Source organism: Trachypithecus francoisi, unplaced genomic scaffold (assembly GCF_009764315.1).
Source record: "Trachypithecus francoisi isolate TF-2019V2 unplaced genomic scaffold, Tfra_2.0 Lachesis_group7, whole genome shotgun sequence".
Lineage (NCBI taxonomy): Eukaryota > Metazoa > Chordata > Mammalia > Primates > Cercopithecidae > Trachypithecus > Trachypithecus francoisi.
In genome coordinates this window covers 59855418-59872525 of record NW_022681472.1, presented here as the reverse complement: position 1 = coordinate 59872525, position 17108 = coordinate 59855418, and the positions used below count along the sequence as shown (strand labels likewise).

At 36.6% G+C, this 17108-nt stretch overlaps 1 protein-coding gene and 1 pseudogene across 9 annotated transcripts in view; both read right to left on the bottom strand.

The window, feature by feature from the left end:
- Positions 1 to 17108, bottom strand: part of RIMS2 (regulating synaptic membrane exocytosis 2) — a 586897-nt gene that overhangs the window by 431584 nt on the left and 138205 nt on the right. The gene's annotated exons all lie outside the window — the stretch shown is intronic.
- Positions 13393 to 13490, bottom strand: LOC117079736 (annotated as a pseudogene).

Sequence of the window (17108 nt, the reverse complement as noted above, 5' to 3'; positions counted from 1 at the left end):
AGACTATTTCTTAGCTCTGTTCGTTTAAGAGTTGTAGCCAGAAATATAAATAAAAGTACAAAGTCATAGTCATCCAAAAAGAATAGGTGGCCACAAAAGATAAAGAGATTAGAACTAGGATGCCTCCAGTCTCTTCACCCTCAACCAAAACCACAGCATTTGGTCTCTGGCATTCATTGGAGAACTAAACAGGCACCAGGGAGCTACATTGGGAAGATGATCCTTCCTATCAGACAGTGTACTTAGCAGCCTCTGTAACAGGACTCCAAATAGCACAGGCACCAGAGGAAATCTACTGAATTGTCAACGACTTGGGGACCCTGATCATGATGGAGTAAGAATTTTGTTGGACAATTTATTATCAATACCAAGTATACATTATATTTTGAAATTACTCATTGCATAAGAATAATGTTTTCTTCAAATGGAATAGTATTTCATTCTTTTGTTCTACAAATAGAAGTCACAGATACAAATCTTGGAAATTTTTCTATTTGTGTAATATATAGTCATATGTAACTGAATGACTATATTTAAACAGTAAAGGCTAGATTAGGAATATTACCTTAAATTATAAAGAATGATTTCTGGAGTGAAATAAAAGTGAGTGAAAACAAAAATGTTAATACCATGTTAAATAAGATATTGGCAAACTTCCCAATATTCAATATTGTTTTCCTTCTAGTATGGAATCCATTCAGTAGTCGTCTTTTGCTACGTCCATCCTCTTAAACAAAGTTACATGTAAACAGCTATATTAGGACCATTTTTCTTTTTAACATTTTTCCTCACCAACTTACTCAATGACTAATATATCCACCTCCCTCTTTAGACAAAAGAGTTAATTTTTATAACATGGTAAAACACTGAAATCTGTAAAGAGTTCCTAAGCCACAGTATTTCAGGAAGATATACATAATTTTTGTTTCTCCTTATGGTAGAGACTGTTAATATCTTTACCAGTCTTTACCCTTTACCAGTATTATGAATCCCTCCCGCAGCTGCTGTGAGTGTTGGCTACAATAATGGTAAACGTTTTCCGTTCTCCAGAGAACTGGACCCCTCAACTAACAGAAGTCACCTCCACTGGAAAGTAGCACTGCTATTCCCTCCCCAGGTATGGTTTAGAGCTAATGACCTACTGATATGGTGATACCAAAGTTGGCCACCCTTGCTTCAAAGGAAAAAACAGTGCCTTGCAATTTACATTCAAAAAACAATTCTCCAAAATACACACTTCCACATACACAAACAGCGAGGATTAGCCAAGGCAAGGCTTTACCTGAGACCACATGCTTCCTCAGCTCTTTTCTCATTCCTGTCTTGGTTCCATCACCTCCTTAAAGATTTTTCCTGAAGAACATTCCTTCATTAAATCATGTATACAGAAATCCCTGTCTTAAGCTCTGTTTCTAATGAACTTGACCTAAGACAATGCCAGGAGTGAGCCTAGAGACAGACACTAGGAAGGAAATTCTGGAGTTGGATTACTTGCTGGCCAACTAGAAATGAACACCCCATCACTGCTGTAAGTGGAATGAATATGTCTGTGGTCCCTGCCACACAGTGGTAATGCAACTGCTAAGATTTTCACCTATAGTGAATTGGAATAGATTATAGGTAGCAAGGGATGCACTGGATTATGTGGCATCTATCATTTCAAAGGTATGGGAGAAACAGTAATTGTAAAAGACTAGAAGTAGATGGTCATTGCTGAATGCCAAACTGATGCATTACAAATTAAGAATGACAAGGTCAGGGAAGTCATCCACTAATATAAAGCAAAGTATGAGAGTCAAAAGGCCTCTCTAGCATTGTTTAAAGGGTTCTTCATCTCTTAAAGTTAGAAAGAAGATAGAGCTAAAGACTAGTCACAGAATTTAATTATAATATTGAGAGAACTTCAGAGAAGGCTAAATTCTCAGCCTAAGCAAATCTTCTATGCTAAAGTGAGGGTCCTGTTAGAGTAGGCCCCAGAGCAAAACCAGAGATCCACAATTGGTCCAGAACATGATACAATCCCATATAACCCATGGTACTAGAGACACCTGTGGTAGAACAACATAAACCCATAGGCTTCTAGAATAGAGCATACTGTCAAAGCAGAAAACCATTCATGCCACGTAGTCGGGGTAGAAATGGAACATCTGATCTCAAGACATCAAGTGACTATGAATACAGAAGCACCCACCATGAAACCTACCAAATCATAAGACCAGAGAGACTCAGCAGCATTCCATTTCCAATAAAATGGAAGTAGCTGATCTGGGCCTCGGGTTGAGCAGGTCCAGATGCGACAAGGAAGATGTCGCATCTTCCTTGTGGCCAGACAACCAAACATGTGGCTCAGACAACCAAGTTACTTAACACTACTGCATCCGTGCTGCCTCTGAAGTTCATATCCACTTGAAGAAAAAAGAAAAAGGCCAAGCTTAAATAGTGAATGGATCAGCTCAGTATGTGAGTGTAAACTAAAAATGGAGTGCGTCTTCACTTCAGACCTGTTCAGTGTTGGCCTTGAAATAAAGTAATGAGGCCGGGCGCGGTGGCTCAAGCCTGTAATCCCAGCACTTTGGGAGGCCGAGACGGGCGGATCACGAGGTCAGGAGATCGAGACCATCCTGGCTAACACGGTGAAACCCCGTCTCTACTAAAAAGTGCAAAAAACTAGCCGGGCGAGGTGACGGACGCCTGTAGTCCCAGCTACTCAGGAGGCTGAGGCAGGAGAATGGCGTAAACCTGGGAGGCGGAGCTTGCAGTGAGCCGAGATCCGGCCACTGCACTCCAGCCTGGGCGACAGAGCAAGACTCTGTCTCAAAAAAAAAAAAAAAAAAAAAAAAGAAATGAAGTAATGAGAAGAAATCCTCCCAATAAGCAGAGTTTCAGTTCACAAACTGGTTATCCATTTTGTGTAAAAAGAAAAGAAGCCTGAGGTCATAACACATATGGACAGGAATAGTGGTGAATAGCTTAGCTGATTGATCAGGGGCTTCTGGAAGATTGAGGACAAGAAGTTCTAATAAAGAGGCATGTGGATGGACCTTTGGGAGTGGGCTGAGGGTGTGTGGATCCTTGCATTACATACTTATGTGTACCAGAGAAGATCTAACACAAGAGGTATTAAATAACCAAGAAAACCAATGAATTCATCATGAGGTATCTGCTGGTCTCTGTCCTCACCAACTCCACCCACCTCCATAAGTAGAATAAAGCCATACTGACAGATATGTAGGCAATGCATGTGCCCAACAGCATATTCTACTCCTAACATGATGTATATAACCCTTGCTTCTGCTGAATGCCTCATCTGTCAGTCACAGACCCCTCCCCAACTTCAACATGATTCCACCCTTCAAGGAAACAACTGGGCATCTGGTGATAAGTTGGCTGCACTAGATACCTTCTACCTTGTAAGGGTCAATAATTCATTCACACAGATATAAAGAGGCATTCCAAGTATGAGCTTGCCTTCCCTGCCCAAAGCACCTCAGCAAGTTCCTTTATACATGTGCTCATAGACTGCCTGCTTTACATACATGGGATACCACATATTTAAGACAAAGCAAAGGAAATATGTTTCTTTGTAGTGTTAATGCAGTAAAAACACTAATTATGAGATCCACTGATCCTACCACATACTGTGCCATCCAGAACTCTTCAGTCTGATATAGCAGTAAAATGCCCCATTAAACATGTAGCTAAGACTCTGCTTACAGTGGACACTTTGCAGGACAGGACACTATCCTTCAGGACATAATATATTCCCTAATTCAAAGGTTATCATAAGCTACTATGCCCCAGATATGTAGAATTCACAGATCTAAGAACCAAGGGATAGAAGTAGGAGTGGTACCACTAACCATTACTGCCAGGTATCCACTTGAGAAATCTGTACAATACTGTTGTTTCAGGCTCTGTGAATCAAGAAATCCTGGTTCCTAAAGTGGGGGATGCTTCAACAGGGGACACATAAAGCTATGGCTACTGCCCGGTCACTGTGTGATCCTTGTGCGAGAAAAAACAATAATCATCACTCTGGCATTAGTAATTGACCCTGATCACTGTGAGCAAGTAATACAGCTGCTACAAAATGGGTATGGGAGGATATGTTTGAAATGCAGGTTAGCCATTGGAGTGACTTGTTATTCCCAAGTCACGCTGCAACTATAAATGGGAAACCATAAGTACATGATGACAAGGAGCTCAGACTCTGCAGGGATGAGGATCTGAATCAATCTACCAGGTAAGTCATCTAAATCAGTAAAAGTGGAAAAAAATATAAATAAGTATCAGTTAAGATCACAAGATCAGAGCCAAGTTTTAACAGAAATTGTGAGCATAGAATCCTGGAGGACCTGTGCCTGAATAGAGTAAATTTAATTATCAGCGGCAACTGGCTCTGACTGGTACAAAGGGTACACTAATGTACACATTGTTGGTGGCTTATCCAAATCTCCTTTATCTGGATAGTGCACTCATCTTCCAGCTGCTGTGAATATTGGCTGCTAATTGCACATAGTATCCCTGTTCTCCAAAGAAATAACCTCAAATGATAGCCATCTCATGTAGGAGGTTACCCTCAGCCCAAGGATAGCTCTGATGGGGCATACAGATAAGAGAAAAAACTGAGGAATGACTTATGCTCAGAGTCCTTCACCCCCATGACTAGGCTTAACCCGAAACCATGCACTTGACTAGTTCTTCTTTCCCTATCCTGCTTCACTCCATTCCCTTACAGTTTATTCCTGAAGAGCATTCCCACTATAAAGTATATGCACCTGAATTCTTGTCTTAGGCTCTGCTTCTAGGCAATACTCCTCTTTTTCTAAGCCTCAGCATAAATTAAAATGAACTGGAATTTTCAAGCACAAGGCAGTAAAAAGAAAATAGACTTCAAGATTAATATTAATTAAATATCAAAATTCTGACTTATAGTCCTCAGGCCCCAAATTTCACGCAAACTTAATTAAAAAGAAGTGACACAGCCAGTCAACTGCAAATGACTTTTCAATTGGGCAGAATCAAGGTGAAACAAAAGGCCTAGTTTAAGAACGGTTTGTTTGAATACAAGTTTTCCTTGTAGTTAAGGTCACAGGTAAGTATTAGTTCTTCAAGAATAGAGACCCTTAGTATCTTTTTCCCTACCTTCCTCCTCAGTGCCAAAAAAGAACTTGGCAAGTTGTAGGTACTTAAGTATTAGTTCAAAGAATAAATAAAAAGCACTGGATAAATAGCGACCTTTGTTTGAAACAGGTGCTTTTAAATTTTCCCAGGAAGAAAATAATGGACACACAGCATCCTAGACAGGACTTAATAAAATTTATTACCTACACCAAGGTCAAGGTTCTCAAATAAAATTAAAGGATATAATCAAGTTTTTGTCTAAGGTTGTGCAAGTCTCTGCAAAAGTGAAAAAGCAGAGAAGAAACAGTCTGTATGGAATCAGTTGTAGAAGAAAAAGGCAGGTAGCACTTCAATTGGCATATAACACAAAACAAATTGGGAAAAACAGGAAAATGAACAAAGCAATAAGGGACAAATTGAAAGAAAATTTCAATTTGAAATTTTTGAGGTGAAGTGCAAGTAACATTTATGTCACTTGATTTGATCAAATCCCTCTATTACTCTTGCCATAATGAAAATTTACCTAGGGCCCAGGGCTATCTCAATGCAGTTAAAAATCAGGAAAACAGGCCAGGCGCGGTGGCTCACACCTGTAATCCCAGCACTTTGGGAGGCTGAGTGGGCAGATCACCTGAGGTCAGGAGTTCGAGACCAGCCTGGCCAACATGTTGAAACCCCGTCTCCACTAAAAATATATATATATACAAAAATTAGCCAGGCATGGTGGTGGGCGCCTGTAATCCCAGCTACTCAGGAGGCTGAGGCAGGAGAATAGCTTGAACCCAGGAGGCGGGATATTGCAGTGAGGTGAGATCGCGCCACTGCACTCCAGCCTCGGCAACAGAGTGACTCCGTCTCAAAAAAAAAAAAAAAAAATCAGAAAAACAGTTACCAAACATTCCTAAAAAAGCTAAAATTCTCTATCACCTTGCTTGCTCTTTCCTTTCTTGCATTTTTGATGTTTTAGTTAGTAGTCAGCATATTCAAATCCACAGCCTCTACTTACGCTTCTTTCACTTATCATTATGATTCCTTCTGGACAGTATTACTCCACTAATATCAACATGCCAGCATAAGACTACCATAGTAGAAATTTCCTAATTAGGAATAGATGAAAAAGAGGAAAGAAAGCATTTCAAGAGAAACTAAAAGAGTCAAGATAAAGAAAATAAGGAAAGTACTGCAACTAAAGAAAGTACTCAAGATCCAGTTAGAAACTATAAAAAGAAGCAAAGCAGGCAAACAAGAATACAGAATCAGAAAAAAAGAGAAGCGTTAGTAGGGAAGGTAACTTATATAAAACTTTAAAATGTGACATTACATTTCCTTACAGACAACTCACAGCAAACTAGGAATACATAAAATCCACATTGCCATAACTCACAAGAAACAGACTATGGGACCAGGTAGAAGCTTAACAAAAGATGAAACTGAATGCAAAAACCTCATAACTAGGGCTAAACCACTGAATGTGGCTTATCCTATAGGTCATTAGAATTTATGTTCAGAAAGGGGTTCTTGTTTAATAAATGCAGAGCTACAAAGAAATACGAAAGCTAAAAATTCCATATATGATTATATATGACAAATGAATGGAAATATGAAAGAAAATCAGAGTATAAAATAATATGGTCCTCCATATTATTAAAAGCAAAGTTCTTCAAAGAAATTGCTGCCTCCTCATATTTATAGCAGAAAGCTTATGTCCATATGAAGATTTATAAGTAAATATTCACAGCAACTTTAACACCAAAAATGTAGAAAAAACCAAGGTGCCCAACAACAAGTGAACAGCTATACAAATTTTGGTGTATCTATATATGGGAATACTAATGCTCAGTAATGGATTTAAAAATAAATGAAGAATAAATTATTTATACACACAATAACATGGATGAATCTCAAACTCATCACACTAAGTGAAAGCTGTCAGATTTTTAAGAGTACATAATATAATTTCATTTACATAAAACTCATACTAATATAGGACAGAAAGCACATCAGTGGTTACTCAGGGATAGAGCAGAGCAGAGATGGACAGGAAGCAGGAATTATCAAGGGGTTAAACAAGAAACTTTCAGCAGTTATATTGATGCTATATTATCTTTACTATGGTGATGTTTCCACAGGTGAATACTTGTGTATATTTGTGTATTTTACATATGTTCAGTTTATTGCATATCAATTATACTTCAATAAGCTATTTAAAAAATCCAGGTCTCTCTCCAACTTCAAATTTCATGCTCTACATTTAAATGATATCCTACCTCTTTAATATGAAGCTAAGTGATCAACAAAATTGCATGGACAAATAATAAATCTATTTCCTCTTCCCCATTCTTGTCTCAGAGAAGAATCTGCCATAGTAAGGTATTAATCGGAATCCATGTTGGCATTTGGGATTAAGACTTGTGGACTTCATGATCTTCCTATTCTATTCAAGTATGAACTACCATAAAAAATTGGAGATGTTGCCTTAGGCTGTTGCTCTTCCCAACCTTTACCCCACATATGCTAAGTTCCTACAGTGTGGGAACTTTCAAGCCCTTTCTCTTATACCTAGCAAAAAGCATACTTGACATGTATCTGGCTATGAAAAATTACATAATTTTAAGTCAGAGCACCTGGGTTTGGGTCCTAGTTTCTGCCAGTTGTGAAATCATGGGCATATTATTTACTTATCTAAACATAATTTCTAAAACCTGTAAAATGATGACAGTATACTAATACTACATGATTTAGGGAGTCATAGTAATGATTATCTAAGATAAGTGAAAGTACTGATTGTAAGGCATCAAAATATTAGTAAGCATTATGATTGTTTTAAAATAATTTTCACTAGTAATAACAGGTAGGGATAGTAGTAATTAAGGTGGCAGGTTCCTAATAATGAAAGAATTATAGATCATTTCTCCGTATCTTCTGCTTTTCCTACCACATTGGCTACAGAAATCAAGTATACCCATAAAAAAGGAGAATGGTACAAAGTGATATAAAAAAGAGTGATGTACAAGCAAGAGATTTTCGATGTGTAAAAAATGTTTTTAAAAAGGATCTTTGACTATTCTCCACAAAACTTGCTTAAAATTGAAGTGACTGTAGGTTTAACTTTCACAAGCAACAATAAAATTGTATAATTTTGAGAATAAGATAAGATTTTATTTTGTTAAAAAACAAAGACTTGACAGAAATAAGGAAACTAAGAAAACGTATTTTTCCACAAAAACAATTAAAAAATAATCTTGAAGCTAGAAGTTTACTCTATTAGGAGCTGGAAAATGCTGAAATGCTGAAGTATGTTGAAAAGCATTTTAAAATGCAACGAAGTCAATAAAGTAATATTCTCCTTAAAAATTGAATATTTTTACTGAGTGTTTGGCAAACAGAAAGAATAGCTAAGGTAGAAGAAAAAGGTAATAGGGAGAAGCAGAAACAAAAGGCAGATAATTTCAGTAATATGAAAGAAAAAGACTAGAGAATAAACTCTCATTCTCTCTGTCTCTTCTTAACCAAAAAGCACTGAAAAATGTTCAAAGAAAATAAAAAGTGAAGGTATTTGCAGGTTTACCATTTTTAGGAAAAAATAAATTTATAAAAACTACAAAGAAAAGTTACTAACAAAGTGGCTTTATTTCTATATGATGACTTTCAGAGCCAATGACATTATCAAAGAAGAGGAGTGAGCTTGAGATATAACTTAGAAAGATTTTTTTTTAAAGAGAGGACTTGAAAACTAAGACTAAATACAGTTCAAGAAAAGAATCATAATCAACCTTCAAGAGTGATGAACCATATCTGGGACTGACAGTTCAGTTTGAGTACAGCTGAAGTGAATCTCTTAAAACCTTTAATGAAATATGGAAATAGAAGAAAACTAAACTGACTACAATATTTTTCTCTTTTCAAAATACAAGGCACTAGAAGCTGCTAAGCACACTAAAAATACAGTACATTTCTCACAGATATTACCTTATAAAAACTGGTGAAAGTAATTAAAGACACACAAACAAGGATGTCTTAAAAGGAAAATGTATCCGTCCATTTTCACGCTGCTGATAAAGACATATCTGAGACTGGGCAGTTTACAAAGGAAAGAGGTATAATGGAGAGCTCACAGTTCCACATGGCTAGGGAAGCCTCACAATCGTGGCGGAAGGTAAGGAGGAGCAAGTCACATTTTATGTGAATGGCAGCAGGCAAATGAAGCTTGTGCAGGGAAACTCCCCTTTTTAAAATCACCAGATCTTGTGAGACTTATTTGCTATCATGAGAACAGCATGGGAAAGACCTGCCCCCATAATTCAATTGCTCCTACTGGGTCCCTCCCACAACACGTGGGAATTCAAGATGAGATTTGGGTGGTGACACAGCCAAACCATAGCAGAAAGAAAATTCAAATCATGCCAAAAAAAAGTTATTTTAATTACAACAATCATAAATTTTTTATAAAATTCTGAAAGATTACATAAAAGACAAATAATTATTAATAGAGATGCCATAGTATCGTGTGGTAAAACTCATTCCTATAAGAGAAATAATAAGGTAGTTTTCACTATAGTTATGATAAAGTATTATAGATGGGCAATATGCACTATTCTAATTATAGTGTGACTTCAAAAGAATAATCACTTAGCTCCCTACAAAACTTTGAAGAAAACCATTAATTCAAAGAGCATATATGCCTAGGAATAAGAGGAATATGAGGGAAAAGTCTCACACAGACACATTCTCAAAAAACATAATCAATATCCTTCCTTTAAAAGTTACTGAAAGCATTCACTGTCTGCTGAAAAATAAATTACATTTAAGGAATCAAGAACAGACAGGCACAGTGGTGCATGCCTGGAGTGCATAATATGCCTGGAGTGTATATTAGCAAGGCTGAGGCAGGGTGATTGCTTGAACTCAGGAGTTCAAAATCCAACCGGGGCAAGATAGCAACACCTTGTCTGTTTAAAACAAAAAAAAAGTCAAGAACAATGAAATTGTTGGGGTTAATAACTAGAGAAAGCAGGCACAGAAACAGAAGCACTAAATTCTCATGAAAATATATCGATTTATCCTTGATTAATAATTAAATGATCTCGTGGGTTGAATTGTATCTACTCAAAATTCATGTTGAAGCTCTAACTCCCAGTATCTCAGAATGTGACTGTATTTGGAGATAGGACCTTTAAAGAGGTGATTAATTAAAAGAAGACCATTGGGGTGGGTCCTAATCCAATCTAACTAGTATACTTAAGAGGAAATTTGGACAGAGACACTAAGGATTATGTACAAGGAGGAAAGATCAGTGAAGACACAAGCAGGAAGGCAGATATCTGCAAGGTTAAGGAGCTAGGCTTCAGAAGAAACCAAACCTCCTAACACCTTGATCTTGGACTTCTAGAATCCAGAACTGTGAGAAATTAATTCCTGTTGTTTAAACCACCCAGTTTATGATACACTTTGTTGTGGCAGCCCTAGCAGACTAACACAGATGAGTAAATGTTTAAATTTTTAAAAAAACTTCTATAACAACCAATGAAATTACAAATAGGACAATATGAAAGCAATCAATGACAATGATGAAAAACAATTCTAGGTGTTCATGATAGAAATGGTAGAAACCTTTTGGGAAAGCAATTAGACAGTAAGTCTTAGAAAAGTTGATACATTTTGACATAGTAATTAAACATCAAGAAATCTTTCAGAGTGAAATCCTGAATAGAAGAAAAGGCTTAATCAGTAAGGAGCAGTAATAATTGATAATAATTAATTTATTATAAGTTATTATTTACTTAGTATTTGTTATTTGCGAGGCCATCTTCTAAATCTTCATAAAATTCATTCCCACATTATTTATTTTTAGTTATATTTAAAATTATAAAGCCCAAAGCAATTGCTGTTAACATTTTGCTACAGTTTCTTTAGAGTTTCTTTAATTATTCTTTCTATGCCTTTTTATTTCTTATATGTAAAACAAAAATAAAAAGTGTAACTGTATTTTTTTCACTTAATATGGATGAAGGCAGTCAAAAAGCATTATTCTAATATCAAATAACTGAAATTATAAAAGCAGTCAATAGAAAACTAGGATTTTGCTTTATGTGCCAGATTTTATGAACATACTTAAAATGAGTTAAGCTCTATTCTTCTGATTACCATAATCTCATACATATTTGGTTGCTTTTGTTTATTTTTCACTTCAATTATAGTTGCACTAGAAGTAAAGTTAGTGCTGAATAAGTGTAAGACATAAAGCTATCTATTTCTTTCTTTCTTTCTTTCTTTTTTTTTTTTTGAGACAGAGTCTCACTTTGTCGCCCAACCTGGAGTGCAGAGGCGCGATCTCAGCTCACTGCAACCTCTGCCTCCCGGGTTCTAGCAATTCTCCTGCCTCAGCCTCCCAAGTAGCTGGGATTACAGGTGTGTGCCATCACACCTGGCTAATTTTTGTGTTTTTAGTAGAGACAAGGTTTCGTCATGTTGGCCAGGCTGGTTGATGTAAAGCTATTTCTTAATGGCAACCCTCAAATGTCTACAGATGTGTAGCCAAGGGTAACCACAAACAGGATTCAAGCAAAATAGGTAGAAGCAGTTTGAGAGTTTCAAACAGATGCGAAGAGACTTCTGATACATCAGAACCATCTGTAAGATTTTATGGAGTAAAATGTCTAGCTGATTGGGTTAACAAGGCTCACCTGCATTTCTGGAGCCACATGTAGACTGGACAGTACTATCAGGCTGTGAAGATTGAAATTCTTACGATGATTCATCTGGTTGTACTCTGTTGCTGATAACGGTCATTTATACCAAGACAGAAAATCACCAAGTCTAGATTTTTCAACGTTTAATAAAAAAGATTTGAAAAGAGATATTTATAAAGTAATGTTATGTATGAGAGAAAGTAGGGAAACATTCTTCTGAGCTAGTAAGAAAAAAAGCAGCAATTTCAGATCTTGAAATGCATTTTAGAGACTTGGTATTTATTATTTCTGGATATAAAAGTCAAAAAGGAATTAATTTCCTGATAAAAATATATGAAGAGGGAGGACGCATGATACTAATTAATTGGCAATAAACAAACAATTCCTTAACAACAGCATTAAGGACCTAGATGAGCTCAGAGAGCCTAATTTGTTTTCACTACAGCAATAGTTTTATCTGGCAATACTTAGCAATCTGGAGACTTTATCCACGAAAATACCCTGTGCTCTTTAAGTCCTGCTCTGTAAACTACACCTAGCATTTCTGCCTGTTTCAAAGCTCTTCCTTCACTGATGCAGGAAGGTTTTATACACTGTTTTGGTATTTTAAAAAAAGGAAAAGAAAGAAATTTCTGAGTAAGTTCACTTCAGATACACTTATTCTATAATTTTATTTTTGTCAAAATAACAAGTGTACCTTCCAGCAGCTGCCTGGTTTAAATTTTCCAACTTTTTAATTAAGGTTTTGCTCTTGAACCATTTCATTCCCACAGTATACAGGGAATACACTGAACTGTCATTGCCTTAAAACTAACTGGAAAATTCCTCAGTATTATTTCCTAAAGTTAACATATGAACGAAAAGTATCCACGAGAAGTTCCTACATATGTGCAACAGAAAACATGCACAAAAATGTTCACAGCAGCACTTTTACAGTGCCAAAAGCATGGAAACAACCCCAACAATCTCTCTGTGGGAAAGTGGATTAAAAACTGTGATACGCTCAAAATATCTCTAAAATATTATAAAGCAGTCAAAATAAATGAATTACCACAACCCACAACAATATGAATGCAATGTAAAATTAGTGGGAAAAATGCCTTTTTATAAAGATGAAATAACCAATGATTTTTAGAAGTACATATAAGAAACGTGTATAAGAGAAAAAACAGGAATGATGAACTTGGGGCTGAATATCATGATAGCCACAAACTGGAGGAGTCAAGGAAATGATTGCCAAGGTTCTAGCTCTTGCTTGATAGGGTAGTTTCATGGATGTTTATTACATTATGAAATAATTAACAGGTTCCCGAGTAGCTAGTATTAGGTTTGTCTTCTGTCTATAAACAACTGTAAAACTGGGCAGAATATGAAACAACCACTTTAATGTGTTGGACAAGACAGAACATAAGGCTAAGATTTTTAAGAAAGAGGTAAGCGTCACATTAGCTTTCCACCTGGAAACAGTCTTCCAACTGTAGTATTAGGAACTGGAGTCCAAGCAGAAGCATTGGTTTCACAGAGCATAAGAAGCACAGTCTGGTGTTAAAAATAGAGATTAAAATTCAGGTTTGTTAAGACAGCTAGAATTTTGTTTTTGTTTTTGTTTAGCTCTACACATTCATAGAAACTTCTTTAGTAATGAACTGCAGAAATAATCCCTGAAAGTATGGTCTTGGCAGCTAGAATTTTTGATGCAAAGTACTAGGACAAAAGAGAGCTAAGTGAAAAAGCTCCAGAAATAGGAATAGAAGTTTTGCTCTTGTTCCTGCCCAAACTCTAAGCAGTACATATGCAGGCTATCTGGAGCCTGGCAGACTGCACCTGCTGAGGGCTGAAAGTTGAAGAGGAATTTCAGAAGTCACACCCTACCATAAAACTCTCTGATCAAGCAAGCTTGGAGAGATATTTGTGAAAAATCCCAGGGCATTCAGTTGAGGCCTCACAAAGGCCATGCATTAAGAGTAAAAAAAACATACCCTAGAAGTAAGGGCTGTGCCCTATGACAAAGAAAAAAAAAAGAGTACTCTCCAAATAAAGCCTAAAACCAAACTTTGACAAGATTGAGGTGATCCTCCTTAATTTAACTGCCTGACATAATCAAAATTAGCAACCTCAAGACGAAAACGTAATATAAAAATTCTACAATACATCATTTAGGTGTTTACCCTACAAGACTATGTTACAAGACATCCAAGGAAACAAGAAAATTAATCCATAACCATGAGAACAAAAAGTCAATAGAAGCATTAGAAACAGTCCTACAGATGACCAGAATGTTGCAACTAGCAGAGAGAAGCTTTAAAATAACACAATGAATATGTAAAAGGATTTCGTGGAAAAGTGGATAAAGTAGGAAAACAGATGGAGGAATTTCAGCAGATTAATAGGAACTTTAAAAAATGACAATTCTAGAAGCGAAACATGCAATAATAGAAGTGTAGAATACACTGCACATGATTAACAGTAGAATGGAATAAAATCAGAGGTGTCCTACACCTTCTGCTTATCCAAACTATATGTAACTTTTGAGAAGTAATACAGAGGTAGACACTCTGACATTATTATATAATAGAGTGAGAGATATTGAGATTGATATCTGTGTTCTCACAAATCACATGATGAAAACAAAAGCTACCTAATAGTCTTGTTGAAACCAATATGGATAATAAATTATGCTAAGAGGCAGGAAATATTACTTTAAAATTCAGACTATTTTCTTTGGCTTCTCCTTTTGCTATAATGCTGTAGGGTCACGTGCCTCAGGAAAACAGCTGTGCTAATTCTAAATCACAATTTCTAATGACTTTTGCTTACATGTAGTTTAAACCTTGCTAGCAGAAAAGGAAGTGAGAAGGATTTCAAGTAGGTGAAGGATCTGATATGCTATTGCTGGCTTTGAAAATAGAGGGAACAAGGCCTGGCACAGTGGCTCATGTCTGTAATCTCAGCACTCTGGAAGGTGGAGGTGGGTGGATCTCTTGAGCTCAGCAGTTTGAGACCAGCCTGGGCAACATGGTGAAACCCCATTTCTACAAAAAATACAAAAATTAGCCAGGCATGATGGCTTGTACCTATAGTCCCAGCTATTTGGGGGCCTGAGGCAGTAGAATCACTTGAGCCAGGGAGGTCAAAGCTGCAGTAAGTGGAGATACTGCCACTGCATTCCAGCCTGGCCAGATCATGGGAGGGAGACACATTGTCTCAGAAAAAAAAAAAAAAGAAAGAAAGAAAGAAAAGAAAGAAAGAAGAAAAAAAAAGAAAATGCGGGATACTATGAGGCAAGTAATGTTAAGAATCCTCTAGAAGCTGAGAGCTGTCCCCAGCTAACAGCCAGTAAGGAAATAGTAACATCAGCGCATTATTTGTGAAGAACTGGGTTCTGGCAGCAATCTGAATTGTTTGGAAGTACAATTCAGATAAATGCCAATGCTAGTCCACACCTTGATTTCAACCTTGTGAGACACTAAGGAGGGAACTCAAACAAGCCCACCTGGACTTCTGACCTACAGAACTGCAAGATAGTAAACAGGTGGAGTGTTTTAAACCACCAAGCTATGGTAATTTATTAGACAACATTAGACAACTAACATATAGTGCATTTGTATTAAGTGTTTTATAAAGTAACGAATCCTCTTTGCATTAACCGTCATAAAAAAAAAGTAGAGAAAATTAAAAGATTCATGCGTTCATGCAGGTGAACAATTCCATATAATCTGTGCACTGTACTATCAAACCGTGGTACCACTTTTCATCGAAACTGCTCATCTATACATTTGTTGCAATGCCAACACTAAAAAATACAAATAAGAATGTCCTTAGTTGTGTGTGTTTCATGGGAAATATGGTAACTTTTTTTAAAGCATACATTTCTCTTTGTGAATTTTCATCATCAGATTTACATTTTGTGCAAATAGTTTTTATAACAAGCTGTTCAACTTCTCTAGAAAAGGTAGTGTGTCCTATTTTTATGTTCATCATGTTTTGTTCTAAAATTAAGATATAACTCAGAAAGACCCAAAAATTATTGTTGAGAAACTTATTGCAAAAAATACATTGTGTGGCATAGGAAATTTTATTTATTTTTTTATTTAGAGACGGGGTCTCAGTCTGCCACTTAAGCTAAAGTGCAGTAGTGCAATCATGTCATGGCTCACTGCAGCGTTCAATTCCTAGGCTCAATGATCCTCCTGCATCAGCCTCCCAAGTAGCTGGGATGACAGGTGCACACCACCATGACTGGCTATTTTTTTTCTTTCTTTCCTTGTTTTTGTAAAGAGGGGGATCTCACGATATTGCCCAGGCTGGTCTCAAACTCCTAGCCTCAAGGATCCTGCTGCCTGGGTCTCCCAAAGGGGTGGGATTACAAACACCACGCCCAGCTGGAAAACGTATTAATTTAAAAGATCAGCCACAATTTTAAATAGTTATCATAAAATTCTTCAGCACACACTTTCCATTTCTTATACTGTGATGGACACCAGTTGAAGATCAATTGATCAATTAATTTCATCTTTAACCTACTCATTCTCACTACAACCCTACATCAAATTTCCTTTAAAAATTCCCTGTGGAAATTGTCTTTGTAATGGATGCCCACCCAGTTAGAAGGTAATGAAAAAGTATGATAGATTTTGTCTCTTCATTTTATCTTATCAGAAGTTTTCTTTTAAAATTAGATCAGTCACATCAATCTTGCATTTTCTGTGAAGAAAGTCTCTGCATATCTTGCTTATGTTTTGTTATTAGCAATAGTCATTAGAATCTAGATGAAGTAAAGTAGTAAAGAAAGAATATTTAAACGTTATATATTCTCAGTATACTCTGATAATATAGTGATTATTTAATTAGGACATACAGTTCCAAATCAGCCACTGAACAACAGGCTAACCAATGATATTTAGAAAAGCACAATAAATTATAAAGAATGAAGCTGAGGATTACAGAAGAAGCCACATATATAATTCCCACCAGCAAGTATAGGATCAATACAACTTAAAATACAAAAGAACAGATTCCTTTTTTTGATAATAGCCAGTCAGCTCCGCTCAAGCTAATCTTGCCAGAGATGGTAAGTAAAAATCCTGGACAAAGTATGAACACACAACAATTTGAGGCCCTCAATAACATAAAGACAAGAAATACTGGAGAGCAATTGATTCTTGGAGGAAGATGACACCAAGTGAATTTCTCATTTTTATGATTTTAACCAAATTCAATCAATACCTGGAGGCTAAATATGTTAGAAAACTCAGTCTTGGCCAGGCGCGGTGGCTCATGCCTGTAATCCCGGCA